This window comes from Bison bison, unplaced genomic scaffold (assembly GCF_000754665.1).
Source record: "Bison bison bison isolate TAMUID 2011002044 unplaced genomic scaffold, Bison_UMD1.0 scf7180017864327, whole genome shotgun sequence".
In the NCBI taxonomy this organism is placed as follows: Eukaryota; Metazoa; Chordata; class Mammalia; order Artiodactyla; family Bovidae; genus Bison; species Bison bison.
This window is the reverse complement of record NW_011494899.1, coordinates 4,042,036-4,063,253: the sequence shown is the minus strand read 5'-3', so window position 1 is coordinate 4,063,253 and position 21,218 is coordinate 4,042,036.

Genomic DNA, 21,218 nt, shown 5'->3' with positions numbered 1-21,218 from the left:
AATAGGCAAAGGAGGACGTCAAGGCTGTATATTGTCACCCTGCTTATTTAACTTATATGCAGAGTACATCATGAGAAACGCTGGGCTGGAAGAAGCACAAGCTGGAATCAAGATTGCTGGGAGAAATATCAATAACCTCAGATATGCAGATGACACCACCCTTATGGCACAAAGTGAAGAGGAACAAAAAAGCTTCTTGATGAAAGTGAAAGAGGAGAGTGAAAAAGTTGGCTTAAAGCTCAACATTCAGAAAAGGAAGATTATGGCATCTGGTCCCAGCACTTCATGGCAAATAGATGGGGAAACAGTGGAAACTGTGTCAGACTTTATTTTGGGGAGCTCCAGAATCACTGCAGATGGTGATTGCAGCCATGAAATGAAAAGACGCTTACTCCTTGGAAGGAAAGTTGTGACCAACCTAGACAGCATATTCAAAAGCAGAGACATTCCTTGCCAACAAAGGTCCATCTAGTCAAGGCTATGATTTTTCCAGTGGTCATATATGGATGTGAGAGTTGGACTGTGAAGAAAGCTGAGTGCTAAAGAATTGATGCTTTTGAACTGTGGTGTTGGAGAAGACTCTTGAGAGTCCCTTGGACTGCAAAGAGATCCAACCAGTCCATTCTAAAGGAGATCATTCCTGGGTGTTTTTTGGAAGGAATGATGCTAAAGCTGAAACTCCAGTATTTTGGCCACCTCATGTGAAGAGTTGACTCATTGGAAAAGACTCTGATGACGGGAGGGATTGGGGGCAGGAGGAAAAGGAAATGACAGAGGATGAGATGGCTGGATGGCATCACCAACTCAATGGACGTGAGTTTGAGTGAACTCCAGGAGTTGGTGTTGGACAGGGAGGCCTGGCGTGCTGCGATTCATGGGGTTGCAAAGAGTCAGACACGACTGAGTGACTGAACTGAACTGAACTGAAATATGTGTCAGGAAGTCAGCTTTGCAAGCAGATCTCAAATCTCTGTATCTTTGTGTCGTGGTCCTCCTCATTTCACAAAGGGCTAATCTGCTGAGGGATCCTGCTGGTTTTAGTATTTTGATGGCATGTCTATTCCACTTGGTTGGGAATCATTCTTCCTATCCCTTTTTTCATTCTGAGGTTTCCACTTGGAGAAAACCCAAGGTTAGCAGGTTGTTTAATGTCCCTCGAGGCCACATCAAAAGTGCTGATGGAGGCGAAGAGAGAAAGTGCCTTCAGCAGGGCAGTAGGAAAGTTCCCTTCCCAGTTGTGTCTGGAGGATCTTTGGTTGGGTTGGTAATCTTTCATAAAAGAATCCAAAGGACTTTATTTAGCCATAAAGAATAAAGTCTTAAAGCTATTTTTTTGTTGTCAATAGGATTGACTAAATGAAAGCTTCTTCCCCAGCCCCAGTGGTAGATGTGTGTAAATGGGCAACTGTTTAAAAAAATTTTTTTTTTTAAACTGTAGGATAACTGCTTTACAATGTTGTGTTCGTTACTGCTGTACAACAATGTGAATCAGCCATATGTATACATATAGCCCCTTCTTGGACCTCCCTCCCACCCACCCCCATTCCACCCCTCTAGGTCATCACAGAGCACAGAGTTGAGCTCCCTGTGCTCTGCACAGCTTCCCACTAGCCATCTATTTTACACATGGTGGTCAATACTACTCTCAATTGGGCCCACCTTTCTTTCCCACGCTGTGTCGATAAATTTGTTCTCTGTTGTCTGCCTGTCTATTCCTGCCATGCAAATAACCTAGAGTCTGTCACACAAAGTGAAGTAAGTCAGAAAGAGGAAAGAAAAGATCATATATTAATGCATATATATATATATAGGCGACTATTTTAAATCAATCAAAGAGAACACTTTCATTGAGCCCCTACTCCACACTCAAAGTATGCTAAGCATGATAGTTGAAAGAGACAGAAAGAAGACACTTATAGGAACTGCAGGTCTTTAGAGTAGGGGCCAACAGGCCATGAAATTGCCAAAAAACTAGCAATTTCAGTGAACCTCACCAACCTGGCCTCAAGCAGCATCTGAGGGTCCCTGGGCTACTTGAGCAGGCTCAAGAAAAATAATCATTTTCTTGCCTTTGGTGGTGTAACTCATTTATTATCTATTTTGTTCTTCACAACAACCCTTGTAGTTATCTTTTGTTGTTCCCACTTTGTAGATTAGTAACCTGTAGGCTCCAAGGGGGACTCTGCCATGAGGGCTTGAGTCCCACCTGTTCAATAAGTAATAAAAAGATCCCATATTTCCCAAGTACCTACTAGGTGGCAGGAACTCTTTTAGATTTTTCAATGTGTCATTTCCTTTAATGCTAAAAAACAATCCTGTGAATGTTGGTACCACTTAATCCCCATTCGCTGATGATAAAACGGATGCATGGTGAGAAGAAGAAGGTGGTGCAAGGCTACCAGGTGTCAGGTGGGATTGGAACCCCCAGAATCAGGCTCTGGAACTTGTGCTTTTGCCCCCTATTAAAGGAGCATGATTTAGTGCAGTAATCTTAGACTTGAAAACTTAAGACTCTCTTTGAGTCCCAAATCTGCCTCTGATCTCTTGGTTACTCCAAGTGTGGTCCCTGAACCAGCAACATCAGGATCACCTGGGAGCTGAGCAAAACGCAGCATGAGGGCTCTGCCCTAGACCTCCTGGATCAGAATCCTTATTTTACCTGCGTGCGTGTTTACTCTCTTTGATCGTGTCCAACTCTTTGCGGCGCTATGGACTGTAGCCCACCAGCCTCTTCTGTCCTAGCAATTCTCCAGGCAAGAAAACTGGAGTGGGTTTCCATGCCCAGCTCCAGGGGATCTTCCCAACCCAGGGAGCGAACCCTTGTCTCTTGTCTTCTGCATTGGCAGGTGGGTTCTTTACCATTAGTGCCACCTGGGAAGCTCATCTCTAGATAATTCGCCTGCTCGTTGGGTAACATCAAATCACTGTTTTGTCACCTGGGCCCAAAGATGATCCCACAGGAGTCTTCTCAGCCTCAATTTCTCCAGCTGTAAAATGAGGCTCCCATCTGTGTCTTCTCCCTCTCAGAGCTGCTGTACAGATCAAAAGGCAGGGGGTCTATGGAAGGCGTTGTAAATTGCACAGTGTTCTACAAAGGTCAAAACCAAACAGTGAACCAGAGCATTAAAGCTTTAGAGACAATTCGACAAACAGATAATGCCTTTTATCCCCACGGCTTGGCGGGGCAGGAACTCACAGTGCTGTGTGTCATGCAAAATAACCAGACAGAAGAAATGCCTTTTACAAGCAGTTCCTGGAAATTTTGAGCTTTATCAAGGAATTTGGTTTCTTCAGTTCACTGCCTCGTGAAAATAGCTGCGCCTTAATAAGGCCCAGATGTTGACAGAGTCACTCACCTTCCCCATTGCATGGATGCGTTTCATACTGAATTTCACCTAAGGAATTTTAGACTTTAAAGATAATAATCAAAAACACTGCGAGCTTCCCTTTGGGATTCTTGCTGATTTGAGAGATCAAAGATGTCGCAACAACACAATGAATGTAGACAGAACTGTGGGTTTCTTTCTTTACTAATGAAAAGATGAATTCAGTGAAACAATGACCGTTTGCACACTTTTAGCCATTTTCTCCCTAGAGCTCCTCAAAGCTGGCTCTAGTCTCACCTATTTTTAATAATTTCTGCAGCTGCCCTTCTCCTCTTCTTGCTCTCAGTAAATGTGGTCGGTGTGTTAATAACATTAGCTTCTGTTTCAAATACAATTAAACGGATGCCCTCACTGGTTAATTCTTGGCATCCCTGGAAAATACTTCCTGTGCATCTAGGAAAAATAGGAGATGTTTAAATTCCAAACAGTGAGTGACTCCCAAGAGTATCTCACATGGAGTTTCGTGGGATGGGAGTCTGGCCCAGAAGGAAGGCGCCCTCCATGGTGGCCCCTGGCTTTTTCCGGAGGCAGCCTGACTTGCCTTTATGTGAGGGTCTGAGAAATAACATAACTCTTGACTTTTGAGAGAGCCCGGCGCTCATGCAGACCGGCATCTAGAGACCAGGCTGTTTTCATTACATACACGATGGAATGCGTGCGATCTGGTATAGGTCTCCAGGGATTGTACAAACCCTAAAGCAGGAATGGCAGAAATTTGACTTTCAGAGCCCCCGTTGCCACTCTTCAATTTGCTCTGTGCTTTCTTTCCCTTCCCTAAAGAAAGGATGGAGGGAAATCATCTTGAAATTGTTTTAAGGGACCAGACACCAAGGATGCTACTTCTCTGAGGCTACTCTTCCCCAGGCAAGGGTATCTTGTGGACATGGCCATGTCCTCCAAGACAGAGGCATGAAAATGGGAAGCTTATCTTTTGGGCTAGCAGTTGAGTCTGGGCAGTTGTTCAACTCTTTGGACACTGTTTCCTTCCTGTATAAATGTCCAGCAGCATCTCTGAGGGTTCTTAGTCAGATTACATGAGCCCTTGGCCTATGCTACTGAAAACTGTGGATTATTTCTCTCAAAAGATATTGTTTCCTTCTGCTCAGGAAGCCACCCCTGTCAAACTTTATATTGAGTTCTATTATTTTTAAAATATTTAAGATGGGAAATACAGAATTGGTCTATTTTAGGAGAGGGCTTCCCTGGTAGCTCAGATGGTAAAGAACCTGCCAACAATGCAGGAGACTAGGGTTTGCTCCCTGCACTGGGAAGATCCCCTGAAGAAGGGAATGGCTATCCACTTCAGTATTCAGAGGAGACTGGTGGGCTACACTCCATGGGGTTGCAAAGAACCAGACATGACAGAGTGACTAACACTTTTAGGAGTGAGCTAGATCATCCTGAAAGCCTGGGCAATACTTATAGATGCTCTCTGGGAGTTTCATAGCCAAATGATTCATTTTTCCAAATATGAATGGGGCTCCTGCAAGATGCTTCAGTAACGGGAGCAAGTGAGACAGATCTGGTCCTTGGGGTTAAGGAGATAAAGGTTAGTGGAGAAAAACAAATAAACCAACTGACAATTAGAAAACAGGGTGATAAATGCCAAAATGGGAGAAGCATAGGTGCTAAGGACACCTGCCAAGATCTGAAAGGTGGGGGAAACTTTCTTGGAGATAATGATATTGAAGATGTGATCTCAATGACAAAGGAACTAGGGGAGCATGTGCAAAATGCTGACTTTAGACCAAGCAGAACTTGCCCTGGGAAGTGAAAAAAAAGTACAGCAAAGGAAGAGCAGGACCTGAGCAGAGGGGATTGTGGCAGCAAATGAGGGGAGAGGGAGAGAACAGGCCCCACCACAGAGGATGTATGATCCAATTTAGGGAGTTTGGATGGACCTGAGGGTGTTTGGGAGCCAGTGCAGAATATAAAGCAGCAGAGTAAAACGATCAGCTTTGTCTTTTGTCAGCTGGTTCTTCTGTGAGCCCCTAGAGAGTCCTGCTCCCCGTCTCTGCTCTCATCCCCCTGGGTGGTAGTTCCTTCTTAATTTGCATGCCTCCCAAGGGCAGGGACTCGGTCTGCTCCCCCCAGCCCTCAGTCCTCAACAGAGTACCTCAATAAGTGTTTTTTGCACCATTTAAATGAAGAGAAACAGAAAACAGGAAATAGCTCAGAGAAGCGTGCCAGGCAGGAGTCTGAACACTTAGCTAATACGGAGTCTTAAATCTTTGCAATCCTATGAAGTAGGTGCCATGTTTGCCTCTATTTACAAAAGTTGAACCACAGTGCAGAGAGGGGAATTCACTCGCCCAAGGTCACATAGTAGTAAACAGCTGATCTGGGAGGTGATCTCAGACTGCCTGGCTGTGCTGTAAGATCTGTCCTGCCTGACGAAAGAAATTCTCACCAGGTTGCTAGCTGCTTACCTAGATGAGAGCAAAGAGTCTCACACGATTTTCTACATCACTTATCTGCCATGCCCTCCTCCCCACCCAACTGAGGAAGCTGCCTGGACAGACTGGAGGCACCACAGGAGGAAAGGGAGCCACGGGACTTGGTGCTGTTAGCAAAGCCTTTCCCTCTAATAAGCTAAATAGAATTAAAGGCTTTTGATGATGTTAGTGCAAGAAGTTCTGTGCCAAGGTATGAAATGCTGAGCAAAGCCTTTACAAACAGAGCATTTGATGGGCATTTATATAATTTATGGTGATAGTATACTAAAAGAGTTGCTGGGTCATCTTCTGTTTTACCAAAAGTGCTTTTTTCCATTTTGGCTGTATTTAATGGGATAGCTACACTTTTTATCATCAGTGGGAGTGAGGATGTGTAACCAGGCCAGAATGGTGCTAATGCTGACAGAAGTGATGAAGGTATGATGGAGACTGGCTTGTGGTAGAGGTCTAGCTGATTATTGATTAGTGGGGTATCAAACTTCAACCTTTATTTGCCTTTGCTATGGATTTCAGGATCTTGATTTCAAACTACATCACTTCAAGTCATACTCTCAGTGATCATCTGTAGTTACTAATTATGCCATTAATGACACTCAGTCATGTTCATCAGTTCAGTCGCTCAGTCATGTCTGACTCTTTGCGACCCCGTTAACCGCAGCAGGCCAGTCCTCCCTGTCCATCACCAACTTCCAGAGTTTACCCAAACTCATGTCCATTGAGTCGGTAATGAAATCCAACCATCTCATCCTCTGTCGTCCCCTTCTCCTCGCACACTCAATCTTTCCCAACATCAGGGTCTTTTCGAATGAGTCAGCTCTTCACATCAGGTGGCCAAAATATTGGAGTTTCAGCTTCAACATCAGTCCTTCCAATGAACACCCAGGAGTGTTTTCCTTTAGGATGGACTGGTTGGATCTCCTTGCAGTCCAAGGGACTCTCAAGAGTCTTCTCCAACACCACAGTTCAAAAGCATCAATTCTTCTGCACTCAGCTTTCTTTATAGTCCAACTCTCACATCCATACATGACCACTGGAAAAACCATAGCCTTGACTAGACAGACCTTTGTTGACGAAGTAACGTCTCTGCTTTTTAATATGCTGTCTAGGTTGGTCATAACTTTCCTTCCAAGGAGTAAGCGTCTTTTCATTTCATGGCTGCAATCACCATCTGCAGTGATTTTGGAGCCCCAAAAAATAAAGTCAGCCACTGTTTCCACTGTTTCCCCATCTATTTACCATGAAGTGATGGGACCGGATGCCATGATCTTCGTTTTCTGAATGTTGAGCTTTAAGCCAACTTTTTCACTCTCCTGTTTCACTTTCATCAAAAGGCTCTTTAGTTCCTCTTCACTTTCTGCCATAAGGGTCGTACATTACTTGAAAAAATGATTGGAAAGCTGTCACTTTGGGAGAATGTATTTGGGGATCGGCCCCCTTGTCGAACCTCTGTGTTTCTGTTTCTTTGTGTTTAATCTGTTCTCAACCACCTTGGGATGGTTACACAGAATAAACACAATAATGTATGTGAAAGGTCACAGGAATATTAATGATGACTATTTGTTTAGCATCTACTCAGTAATAAATCCAGACAGCTCTGATACATTACTGATAAGTCTAAAAACAATTTTCACCTTGATTCAGAAGGATTTACTCAGAAGGTTCATGAGTGTATTTGTGTTACAAAGAACAGCATTGATTTTAAAGCTACACACAAAACAAGGGACTTCACTGGTAGTCCAGTGGCTAAGACTCTGCTCCCAAAGCAGGGGGTCTGGGATTGTTCCCTAGTCAGGGAACTAGATCTCACATGCTGTAACTGAAAGAGCCTGCATGCTGCAACTAAGACCCAGAGCAGCCAAATAAATAAATAAAAGTTTAAAATAAAAACTAGGTACAAAGCAAATAAGAATGTAGGTTAAAATGAAGCCAGCAAAAAAGGGGGGGGAGGTGTTGCTGAAAAGGCTAGCACAAAGACCTTATATTTCAAGGGCTGCAATTTGTGAGCTTAACTTTCTAGCAACCATTTGGAAAGAGAAAACCTAGTTACACAGTGTAACTTCCTTCAGAAAAAAAGCTTGCTGTTATTTGGTAGGCCAGAAATCCTGCAGATGACCTGAAGGCCACCCTGCCAGGGACTAGGGAGCCAGGTTTGAACCCACAGCCTCTCTAACTACAATACCTGTGCTTGTCTCACTGCCTTGTATTCTCAGTCCCTCACTCTGTAAAGCCAGCAAAAAAGGTGGTGGGGGGAGCAGGGGGTTTGCTGAAAAGGCTAGCACAAAGACCTTATATTTCAAGGGCTGCAATTTGGGAGCTTAACTTTCTAGCACCCAGCAGCAGTGGGTATTACAGACAGAAAACAAACTGAGGCTGATCCTAACTCTTTAAAAACTGAAGCCTCAGAGGATCCCTTGGTGGTCCAGTGGTTAGGACTTGCGCTTTCTTTGCTGAGGCCCAGGTTCGATCCCTAGTCGGGGAACTAAGATCCCATAAGCCTTGCAGTCCTACCAGGGAGGAAATATAAAACAGAAGCCCCTACTCAGCTTATACAAGAACTGTAAGCAATCTGAAATTGTAAATGTTGGGGTGCTTAGGATTTGTCCTCAAGCTTGTGTGAGACGTATGCAGCCATCCCTATGACTTGTGGGGTTTGTGGTTGCCTTTCACAGTCTCTCTCCTCCCTCCTTACTGTGCCCCCTCCTGCCTGCTAAGCAGTGACCAGCTGCTGGAGAGGCTCAAGGTAGGGGGAAGGGGGAGAATGCTGAGGGTGAGGTCTTGAGGGGATGGGGGAAAGGGGGCCTGGGTGGGGGAAACAGTGGGACTTTCCCACTCTTCATTCCAAGGGATTTAGATGCTTAAGTGCCTTTCACACTAATCCCTGGAAATCCTGCGCTTTTGGGATGAGGAATTTCTCACTTAGAAGAGAGGACTGGAACTTGATTATTACCCTTATGGGGGATGTGTGAAGACACATGCTAAATGATGCCTCTGCAGATAAGAAAGTGAGCCCAGCGGTGGGAGGCTCCGTGCCCTGTGCTCCATGTCTCCTTGTTTAGAATTCTTTCTCTGAGATAGGGTATGATCTGCAGGTTCTATTTATCACTGTCAGCTTGAGATAGGGGAAAATGCTCATGCTCGCTTTGCTTATTTAAATTTTATCCCTCTTCCCCGATGCCTTGATCTCCCTTGTTTGAGACAGGTCCATTGCAGGTTACTGGCTTATGCTCAGATGTTACTGAGACCATGGGGAGTTCCTGTGTGTCAGGACCATGCTGATTGCTGTACCTGCATCACCTCCTTTGCTCATCATAACAGGGACTATTGTTATCTCCAAGTGCACATAAAGAGTGGAGAAGGCAATGGCACTCCACTCCAATACTCTTGCCTGGGAAATCCCATGGACGGGGGAGCCTGGTAGGCTTCAGTCCATGGGGTTGCAAAGAGTCAGCCAAGACTGAGCGACTTCACTTTCACTTTTCACTTTCATGCACTAGAGAAGGAAACGGCAACCCACTCCAGTATTCTTGCCTGGAGAATCCCAGGGACAGAGGAGCCTGGTGGGCTGCCATCTATGGGGTCGCACAGAGTCGGACACGACTGACGCGACTTAGCAGCAGCAGCAGTACATAAAGAGAGTAGGATAGAGGGAGGTTAAAGAAACCTGGGGCTTCCCAGGTGGTGCTAGTGGTAAAGAACATGCCTGCCAATGCAGGAAATGTAAGAGACACTGGCTCGATCCTTAGGTTGGGAAGATCCCCTGGAAGAGGGAAAGGCAACCCACTGCAGTACTCTAGCCTGGAGAATCCCATGGATACAGAAGCCTGGCAGGCTACAGTCCATAGAGTCGAAAAAGAGTCGGACACGACTAAGAATGCACACATAAATCCAAAGAAACTACGTAATGTTACTTGCCTTAGAGGTAACGTGGCTGAGATCTGTGCCTGAGACAGTCGGCTTCCAGAACTCACAGGCTGAACCACTGGTTTTTGCAGTCTTCTTTCAACATAAAAACAGCTAGTTGGTGCAAGACAGGAATCAGGAAGTTGAGTTGGAAGGTGGCTCTGTCATACACATCTGGGAGACCCTTGGTAAGGATGCTACATCCCTAGGAATCAGTTTTCTCAACCATAAAAAAGGATAATAGTAGTACTTGCCTACTAGGGTTGATGTGACGGTTAAATGATGCCCAGTGGCAAAAGCCCAATAAATGTTGCTGTTTTTAACTTTTGTTTCAGTTCTAGTCTTCCTACCACTGGGATTCATGGTCACTAAGTAGACAGAGTGATGGGGAGAAAAGAAATCAAAGCTCTGGGTTTCTTTTAAGCTGTGCCATTCCTTCTGACCTATTGCTTAGTTTGAAGTTACACTTAGAAATTTGAGCTCTGTAAATGCATCCATGACTTTTAACTGGATCCATTGGTATTTCAGATTTGGAACAGACTAGATGATCATATAGTCTCACCTCCTCCTTTGAGAGATCCCTCTCCCCTACCAAAAAACAGTAGTTTAAATAAGATAGAAGTTAGTTTGTTCTCACATAAGATATCAGTAGCCCAGGCTTGTAGGCCAGTGAAACTATTCTCCTTCAAGCTTTTTGCTTTCTCATTCTTAATACAAGACTTCTACTTTGTGGTCCAAGATGGCTGCTCCAGCTCCAGCTATCACAACTTTAATCCAGACCTCTGGGAAAAGGAAAAGGAAAAAGAATGACACAGACATTACACTTATATACATGATGGAAGTTATTCGAGTTGTATTATACATGTATAATTTATACATATAAGAATTTACATACATAAGGATCACACAAGTCATATTCACTTATAATCCCATTGACTAAAGTTTGGTGTATATTTGTATCTAGTTATGGGAGGCCTTGGGGGACGGTAGTATTTCTTCTGGTGGCTGTGTACCCAGCCAGGTTCTATTTGGGTGGTTCTATCATAGAGGAATAAAGGGAGAATGCATCTACAGGGACACCCAGCAGGTTTTGTCACGCTAAGATAGCAGAGTACTTTCCCTGTAATGTTCAAATAGAGATGCATTGCCCCCCTCCAACCTATGTTCTCTCCATAGCACCACAAACTTAGATTGCATTTCTCCTAGGTTCTTAATAAAATTTCCTGAAGAATTCTGGTCACAAGGGGTAGCAGCTGGCAAGTTCCAGTCTCAGACAAGTTGGCAGGAGTACAGACAGAGAGTGCATGAGAATAAAGTGGGGGGAGAGAACCAGGGCAGTGGTAATACAAATGCCTTCTGTCTGGCTGGGCCCCTCCTGTCGAGGAAACCCTTGTCTGTGCTTGGAGCATGCCAAAGCACCATACTGCCCACTGCCAAGGCCACAGGAAGTGAGTTTGTACAGTGCTGAGAGACAAGGACAAGAACTTCTGGGAAGATCAGACATTTGTAGAAACTCCCTCTATTCTGTAAATATAAAATGATTTGCTGCGAAGATGGGTAGATAGTTCTAAATTTAGCAGGCAGTCAGAGCAGTCCCAGTGGCCTAAAACAGCAGCCCAGGATTCTGCAAAAAGCCATACGAAGAGGAGCTGGACCCAGAGTTAACAAAGGGCAGAAATGTGGAGCCTTCAATATGTTTGGGTCACTGAGACTTGATTAGGACATGAGAGTGAGAGAGAGTGTGTCTGTGTGTGTATGTATAGGGGAAAACGGAGGGAGAAATGTGTTGAAGGGGAAGCATTAAAAGGTAGACACGGGGAGAGAAAAGTGTTAGTTGCTCAGTTGCATCTGACTCTTTGCAACCCCTTGTTCCTCTGTCCGTGGGATTTTCCAGGCAAGAATATTGGAGTGGGTAGCCATTTGCTTCTCCAAGAAATCTTCCCTGGAGATTCAGGGATTGGATCTGAGTCTCCTGCATTGGCAGGCAGATTTTTTACGTGGGAAGCCCAACTCAATGCCAGGCTCCTCTGTCCATGGGACTTCCAAGGCAAGAATACTGGAGTGAGTTGCCATTTCCTGATCCCGGGCATCTTCCTGACCCCAGAGATCTAACTCAGGTCTCCTGCATTGCAGGCAGATTCTTTATCATCTGAGGGAGGGAAAGCAGAAACAAAGATGGGAAAGTGAGTATGAGAGAGGAAAGTATGAGTATGATGCTAAAAGGGGTGTTTGGAGAGAATAGAAAGATAGATGGATAGAAAGAAGGGAGGAAGGAAAGAAAAAGAGAGGCAGGGAAAGAGAAAAGGAAAGAGAAAACAATGGAAGGAAGGAAAGAGGGAAGGAAGGGAGAGAGGTGCGATTACCTGTGTGTGCAGAGAATTGAGTGAACAAGGTGCTGCAAGCCTCGACTATCACTTAAGATGAAAAACTAACCCTCTCCCCAGTAGACCAGCTCTAATGGTAACATCTCTAGGTCCCAGGAAGAAGTGAGGACTCACTGCAGTTCTTCCTGCATCACCACTCCCCTGAGCATGGTCCTAAGTCTACATCATTCTCATCTCACCCAACCTTCACCCCAGTGGAGGAGCCCCTCGGGAAACTGTGGAATCATTTTGCTCATGTCATTGGCCGTGCTTTGGCCAAGGAGACCAGGGGCTTCAGTCTGCCACGTGTTTTCAGTGTGCTGGCTGCCTGAGAACACATCTGTCAACCTTAACATCAGAGAACAAAAGCTTGGGTTTGACATGAAAAGGACAGCAAAAGAACAGCCCTGACCTGACTGCCATGTGGCATTCCTAAGCGTGCAGAGATTCGGCCTGGAAGATATGCACTGTACTTGAAAGAAGTCTTTTATCCAGGCAAGAGGGAATAAACACATCTGTATGGCATTGATTTTTTTTTTTCTTCCCACTTTCTGGGATTTGGAGCTGGGCTGGGGGAAGGAACAATGAAAACATTTGAAACATCTGACACTGAGTCGGGTTTGTGGGTAGGCAGCGTTTGGGGGGAAATGAAAGGTGAAATGCCAAATTTAGTTTGGCTCTTCTTTCTTTCTGGCGCCATTTTCCTCTCTTCTACTCGACCCGTTATTTTCCTTTTAGCACCGGTGAGGAGGTGGATCATGTAACACTCCTACTTAGCACATACATAGCTTGCCTTGTCTTGAAAGGGAAACATACACTGACAACGGAAACTCACAACCTCCAGAGTGGGAGGCAACCTTAGGGTTCTGGCTTCCAGGATATTTATGTTGGTTACCGTTTGGTATACTGAACACCAACCGGGATCCCTTGACTCACAGTTAAAATGGAATGAGGATCCAAAGGCATGACGCCTCTGATGGAAACACAAAAGTTGTAGCTCTACAAGAGCAAACAGCTATATTTAAGAAGTAAGTCATTTGTGCAAGGGTGTGGCCAAGTATAGCCAACCAGTCTTTCTTAGTTTCATTAATTTTAGGTTTCAAAAATAGATTGTTGTGAGATATAAGCAAAAAGAAAATATGTAGGTGAAAGAGCCCGATAACATAGGAGCTGGATGGCATCACTGACTCGATGGACGTGAGTCTCAGTGAACTCCAGGAGTTGGTGATGGACAGGGAGGCCTGGCGTACTGCGATTCATGGGGTCGCAAAGAGTCAGACACAACTGAGCGACTGATCTGATCTGATCTGATCTGAAGTAATACACACTTTCGTATTTCCTGCCAGTGTATCTTCAGCTAGATTGTAAGCTTCTAGAATGTATATGGGCTTCATTGGTGGCTCAGCAGCAAAGAATCTGCTTGCAATGCAGGAGACACAGTTGATCTCTGGTTTGGGAAGATCCTCTGGAGGAGGGCATGGCAATCCCTTCCAGTATTCTTGTCTGGAGAATCCCCATGGTCAGAGGAGCCTGGCAGGCTACAGTCCAGTGAATCACAAAAAGTAGGACACGACTGAAGTGACTGAGCAGACATTCAGAGTGTGTATATATTAATTTGGGGGATTTCTCTAATGTATAATTTTAGTACTTTGTAAAGTTAAACATTTAAAATTCCTTACTAAATGTGCCTTGGTTGTTTCTAATAAATGTTTTCTCTTTTTTAAGATCAATTTTAGGGTGTCATTTTTGGGAAGTAGTCCTTGAGCTCTTAAAGTCTTTTAAAAAAAGTAACAGTTTAAGATATAATTCACATCCCATAAAATTTGCCCTTTCAAAGTGTAAAATTCAGTGGTTTCCAGTACATTCGCAGAGTTGTACATCCATCACCACTCTCTAATTCTGAAACATTTCATCAGCCCAAATAGAAACCCTATACCCATTACCACTAACTTCTCCATGCCTTCTCCTTCTCCTTGTCGGTCAAAGCAGCCACCACTTTATTTCTGTCTTTATAGATTGACCTGTTGTGGCTATTTCATATAAATGGAATCATATAGTGTGTGGTCTTTTGTGACTGGTTTCTTTGTCACGTTTTCAAGGTTTATCCAGGTAGTAGTACCTCATTCCTTTTCATGACTGAATAACATTCCATTCTATGGATATACCACATTTTGATTATTCATTCATCAGTTGGACATTCGGGGGTGTTTCTGTTTTTTGGTTTTTATGAATAATCTGTCTGTGCACATTCATGTCCTAGTTTTTGTGTGGAAATAGTTTCAGTTCCTTTTGGACATCTACCCAGGAGTGGAGTTGCTAGGTCTTATGATGACTCAATGTTTAACTTACTGAGGAACTGCCAAACTGTTTTCCAAAGTGGCTGCACTATATATTCCTGCCAGCAACTTAAGAGTTCCAATTTTTCCACATATTTGCCAATATTGGTTATTATCTTTGTTATATCCATTTTAGTGTGTATGAAGTGATATCTCATTGTGGTTTTGATTTACATCTCCCTGAAGACTAATAATTTTGAGCTTCTTTTTGTAGGCTTGTTGGTCATTTGTATATGTTCCTTGGAGAAATGCCTCTTCAAATTCTTTGCCCAGTTTTAAATTGAGTAGTCTTTTTATTGTTGAATTGTGATTGAAAACATATTCTCTTCTATTTTTTGAAAGAGTGTGTGAAGAAATGGTATTAATTCCTCACATGTTTCGTGGAATTCCCCTGTGATTTTTTTGGAGCCTGGGCTTTTTATTGTAGGACTTTTGATGGTTAGTGTAATCTCCTGCTACAGTTCAGGTTTTCAATTTTCTTCTTGAGTCAGTTTTCGTAGCTGTGTCTTTCTCATAGCTCAGTTGGTAAAGAATCTGCCTGCAACGCAGGAGACCCTGGTTCGATTCATGGGTTGGGAAGATCTGCTGGAGAAGGAGTAGGCTACCCACTCCAGTATTCTTGGGCTTCCCTTGTAGCTCAGCTGGTAAAGAATCCATTTGCAATGAGGGAGACCTGAGTTCGATCCCTGGGTTGGGAAGATCCCCTGGAGAAGGGAAAGGCTACCCACTCCAGTATTCTGGCCTCGAGAATTCCGTGGACTGTACAGTCCATGGGGTCGCAAAGAGTTGGACATGACAGCGACTTCCACTTAGATTTAGACTTAGGAATTCTTTCATTTAATTTATATTATTTAATTTGCTGGCAAACAATTATGTGATCACCTTAGAATCTATTTCTGTAAGGTAGGTCATGATATCTCCTATTTCATTCCTGATTTTAGTAATTTGACTGTTCCCTCTTTGTCTTCGTCATTCTTCATTGTCTGTCATCTTGTTGATCTTTTCAAAGAAACAACTTTTAGTTTTACTGGTTTTCTTTATTGTTTTCTGTTGTCTATTTCATTCATTTCCACTCTAATCTTTATTATTTTTTTTCTTCTGCTTGTTTTGGGTCTAGTTGGCTTTCCTTTTCCAGTTTCCCAAGGTAGAAAGTTAGGTTATTGATTTCAGATCTTTCCACTTCTTTTTAAACATAGGCATTTACAACTATTCATTTCCTTCTCAGCATTGTTTTGGCTGGATTCCATAAATTTTGGTATATTGTGTTTTTTGTTTTCATTTGTCTCAGAGAATTTTCAAATTTCTCCTTGATTTTTTCTTTGAGCCAATTTTTTTGGGCTAGGAATGCCTTGTTCCACAACCACATATTTGTCAGTTTCCCAAATTTACTTCTGTTTTTGATTTCTAATTTCTATATGTTGTGGTTAGACAGTATATTTTATATAATTTCAAATGTTTAAAGTTTTCTGAGGCTTGTTTTATGACCTAACATGTAGTCTATCCTGGGGAACATTCTATGCACTGAAAAGAATATGCATTTTGCTAGTGGCTAGTATTCAATAGATGTCTATTAGAGCTAGTTGATTTTTAAGTGTTGTTCAAGTCTTCTATTTCTTTGTTAGTGTTCTGCTCATTATGGAATCTATCAAATATGGATATCTTATCTTTTATAGAAAGAGGAGGATATTGAAAGTCTTTGGTTATTGTTGAATTGTCTATTTCTCCCCTTAAATCTGTTTTTGCTTCATGGATTTTGAGGTTCTCTTGTTAGATACATGTATTTTTATAATTGTTACAACTTCCTAAAGGATTGTTCCTTTAATAATTATAAAATATTTCTCTTTGTCCCAAGTAACAATTTTTGTCTTCAAGTCTATTTTGTCTGACAGAACAGAAATACTCCAGTTCTTTTGGATGCTGTTTGCTTGGTATTTATTTTTCCATCATTTTCCATCAGCCTATTTGCATTGTTAAATATAAATTATGTCTCTTTTTGTAGCATATAGTTAGATGATTTTTCTCTCATACATTTTGCCAGCCTCTGACTTTTTATTGGATTCTGTTGTCCTTATAAATTCAATGTAAGTACTACTCCTGGCCTTTTAAAGTGTCATTTCTCAATGTTTCCTCCCTGTTCTTGTCTCTCATTACACTTGTAAAACATGCAAATACAATTGACATTGTCTCCTTGAGTTCAGTGACACATTCATCTTTGTACCCTTAGTGGCTATTATCATGCCTTGTAGGTATGCTCTTAATATTTGATGAATAAATGGTGAAATTTAAGGATTGTATAATTTAATTAAACTTGTTGAGAATTTTCCCTTAAGGATAGAAATTTTTCTTATCCATGACCAAGTCTGCTTCTGTTTTATAAATAAGTTCATTTGTATCTCTAAAAAAAATCTTTTATTTTGTGTTGGAGTGTAACTGATAAACAAGTTTCAGGTATACAGGAAAGGGACTCAGCCATACATATACATATATCTGATACGACATTTACTTAATCTCCTTTTAATAAAAATGCATTTCTTACCACTAATGCATAATCATATTGGGGAAACTGAGTCAATACCCCATAATTGTAAACATGTTGCTAGTATAAAGCAGGCACCACCATAGAGGTAAGAATAAAAAAATTCCAACCGCTCCAGAACTAAACTGACTCAAGTAACTCAATTACAGGGTAGAATCTGGAACAGAGAGGACAGATCCCTGGCTAGGTCTGTCCAGGAGAGCAAGAGACAAGTGGAAATGAGAGACAAACCTTATTTCTATTTCAGTATGGTGATATTGTCTCCTGATACATGTAGCCTAATGGATGTTAAGATTCACTGGTGTCGCCGCGTATGTTACTTCTTTTTTAGGTAGACTATACAGGAGTGGAGAGGGAAACTGGATGAAATCACTGTATACTATTAGGTTGGTGCAAATGTATTATGGTTTCAGACCATGAATTTCATTATAACTAGGCTCCAACATATTTTTATTAATCAAAATAGGAACCATTACAATCAACTCATTTTTGCCAATGAGAAATAAGTTTGTTTATTCCTATAGCATAAAAATCCATGTTTTTGGATTGGATGAATTCTTGGAAAGCATTTCCTGCATCCTGCTGGCTGTGTTTTTCCTGAAAAAAGTTGTCAAAATGCTTGAAGAAGTGGTAGTTGGTTGGTGAGGCAAAACTTTGTAGCCCAATTCATCCAACTTTTGAAGAGTTGGACGTGCGACATGCAGTCGGGCATTGTCGTGAAGAATTAGGCCCTTTCTGTTGACTGATGCTAGCTGCAGGTGTTGCAGTTTTCAGTACATCTCAATGATTTGTTGAGCATACATCTCAGATGTAATGGTTTCACCAGGATTCAGAAAGTTGTAGTGGGTCAGATGGTCAGCAGAGCACCTAACAGTGACCAGGACCTATTTTTGGTGCAAGTTTGGCTTTGGGACTCTTGAGAGTCAGACACGACTGAGTGACTAAACTGAACTGGATTTCGGAAGTGGTTTGGAGCTTCTTCTTGGTCCAACCACTGAACTGGTCATTGCTGGTTGATGTATAAAATCCACTTTTGTCACACATCACAATCTGATTGAGAAACAGTTTGTTATTGTTGTGCAAAACAAGAAAAGACCACACTTCAAAATGAAGATTTTTTTGATTTTTGGTCAGCTCATGAGGCACTCACTTATTGAGCCTTTTCAGCTTTCCAATTTGCTTCAAATGCTGAATGACCATATAATGGTTGATGTTGAATTCTTGGACAACTTCTTGCGTAGTTGTAGGAGCTTCAGTGATCCTCTCAACTGGTCATTGTCAACTTCGCATGGCTGGCAACTATGCTCCTCATCTTCAAGACTCTTGTCTCCTTTGCAAAACTTCTTGAACCACCATTGCACTGTACGTTCATTAGTAGATCCTAGGCCAAATGTGTTGTTGTTGTGAGTCGTCTCCTCTGCTTTACAACCCGTTTTTGAACTCAAATAATAAAATCGGTCAAATTTGGTTTTCATTTAACATAATTTCTATAGTCTAAAATAAATATAAAATAAGCAGCAAGTAATAAGCCATTAGCAAAAAAACATAAAATGAGAAATGTGTGTTAAAATGATGTATAAGATAACCACATTTTTTTAAAGAATGTATTCCAATATTAAAGGCAAATTTCAACAATGCAAAAACTGCAATTTCTTTTTCACCAACCTAATACCTTCTCCTGGGGAGTGGAATAGAAGTTCCCTCATTTCAAAATGCTTTTTAGGAAATCTCCATACTCAGACTGGCTTGAATACAGAGTTTATGGGCCCACATAACTGAGAAAGCTCAAGGTTCTCTAGGAACTTGGCTGATGCCACAAGAATTGACTTTCTCTTCATAGCTCTACTTTCAACAAGATGGCTTCAATCTCAGGTTCTTCAAGGGGTCCTTTGATGCTCTAAGCTCACGTACTCCCAGACTTAAGTCCTACAGAAAAGAGTAGGTGTTTCTCTTTTGGGAAGTCCTAATAAGAGAATTATTGAATTTCAAAGATTCTGATTAGGTTATATATCTATGCCTGAATGAATCACTGTGCCTAGAGCCATATAATGACCTGAGTAGCCACCTCTGGATCTGGCATGGCATCAACTCCATTCTAAATGTTTATGAGCTAAGTAGGGAACAGGGCTTCCCTGGTGACTCAGATGGTTAAGAATTTGCCTTCAATGCAGGAGACCTGGTTTTGATCTCTGAATTGGGAAGATCCCCTGGAGAAGGGAATGGCAACCTACTCACTCCAGTATTCTTGCCTGGAGAATTCCATGGACAGAGGAGCCTGGCAGGCTACAGTCCATGGGGTCACAGAGTTGGACATGTAAGCACACACACATGCATGTGGGGACAGGTGGTTATAGAGAGGACTATCAGGGTATCATTCAAGAAAAATAATTAAAACGGAAGAGACAAATGTTCACTTTACTTCCCTTCAGTGGAAGTATAAGAATTGTGATTATTTTCCCACAAATGCCATTGAGGGAAACGGCATCATTTTGAATCAAATATAGTTACAGCCTAGATGGAGTGAGTTTAAATTGAGGTATAAAATATACATTGAGTTTTAAAGACTTAATTAGAAAAAAAGAATAGGAAAGTAAAAGTGAAAGTTGCTCAGTCATGTCGTACTCTTTGCGACCCCATGGACTATACAGTCCATGGAATTCTCCAGGTCAGAATACTGTACTGGGTAAACTTTCCTTTCTCCAGGGGGATCTTCCCAACCCAGGGATCAAACCCAGGTCTCCTACATTACAGGCAGATTCTTTACCAGCTGAATCACAAAGAAAGCTCAAGAATACTGGAGTGGGTAGCCTATCCCTTTTCCAGTGGATCTTCCCAACCCAGGAATCGAACCAGGGTCTCTTGCATTGCATGCGGATTCTTTACCAACTGCACTATCAGGAAAAAGACTATCTCCTTCATAACTTCCTTAGGGACTTCTCTGGTGGTCCAGTGATTAAGACTCCACACTTCCCCAGTAGGGGGTGAGGGTTTGAGCCTTGGTTGGGGAACTAAGATTCCACATACCACATGGTATGGCCAAAAAAAAAAAAAGGAAAACAAAGACTGGATAAAAAGAGAATTTCCGTATGTTGTTTACATGTTGAAATAATTTTAAATATACTGGATTAAAGAAAATATATCATTAAGATGATATTCACTGATTTATTTTTATTTTTGCAATGTGGCTACTAGAAGACTTAAACTTACATTTTGAGGCTCACATTATATTTCTACTGGACAGTGCTGTTCTCAGTTTAGTTCAGTCACTCAGTCATGTCTCACTCTTTGTGACCCCATGGACTGCAGCACGCCAGGCTTCCTTGTCCATCGGACAGCTTCCTTGTCCATAGCTTACTCAAACTCATGTCCATCGAGTTGGTGATGCCATCCAACTGTCTCATTCTCAGTTGTCCCCTTCTCCTCCTGCCTTCAATCTTTCCCAGCATCAGGATCTTTTTCAGAGAATCAGTTCCTCGCATCAGGTGGCCAGAGTATTGGAATTTCAGCTTCAACATCAGTCCTTCCAATGAATATTCAGGACTGATTTCCTTTAGGATGGACTGGTTTGATCACCTTGCAGTCCAAGGGACTCTCAAGAGTCTTCTCCAACACCACAGTTCAAAAGCATCAATTCTTCAGTGCTCAGCTTTCTTTGTAGTCCAACTCTCACATCCATACATGACTACTGGAAAAACCATAGCCTTGACTAGATGAACTTTGTTGGCAAAGTAATGTCTCTGCTTTTGAATATGCTGTCTAGGTTGGTCATAGCTTTTCTTCCAAGGAGCAATCATCTTTCAATTTCATACTGCAGTCACCATCTGCAGTGATTTTGGAACTCCCAAAAATAAAGTCTCTCACTGTTTCTATTATTTCCCCATCTATTTGCCATGAAGTGATGGGACCAAATGCCATGATCTTAGTTTTCTGAATGTTGAGTTTTAAGCCATCCTTTTCACTCTCCTCTTTTACTTTCATCAAGATTCTCTTTAGTTCTTCTTCACTTTCTGCCATAAGGGTGGTGTCATCTGCATATCTGAGGTTATTGATATTTCTCCTGGCAATCTTGATTCCAGCTTGTGCTTCATCCAGTCTGGCATATCACATGATGTACTCTGCATTTAAGTTAAGTTATCAGGGTGACAATATACAGCCTTGACGTACTCCTTTCCTGATTTGGAACCAGTCTGTTGTTCCATGTCCAGTTCTAACTGTTGCTTTTTAACCTGCATACAGATTTC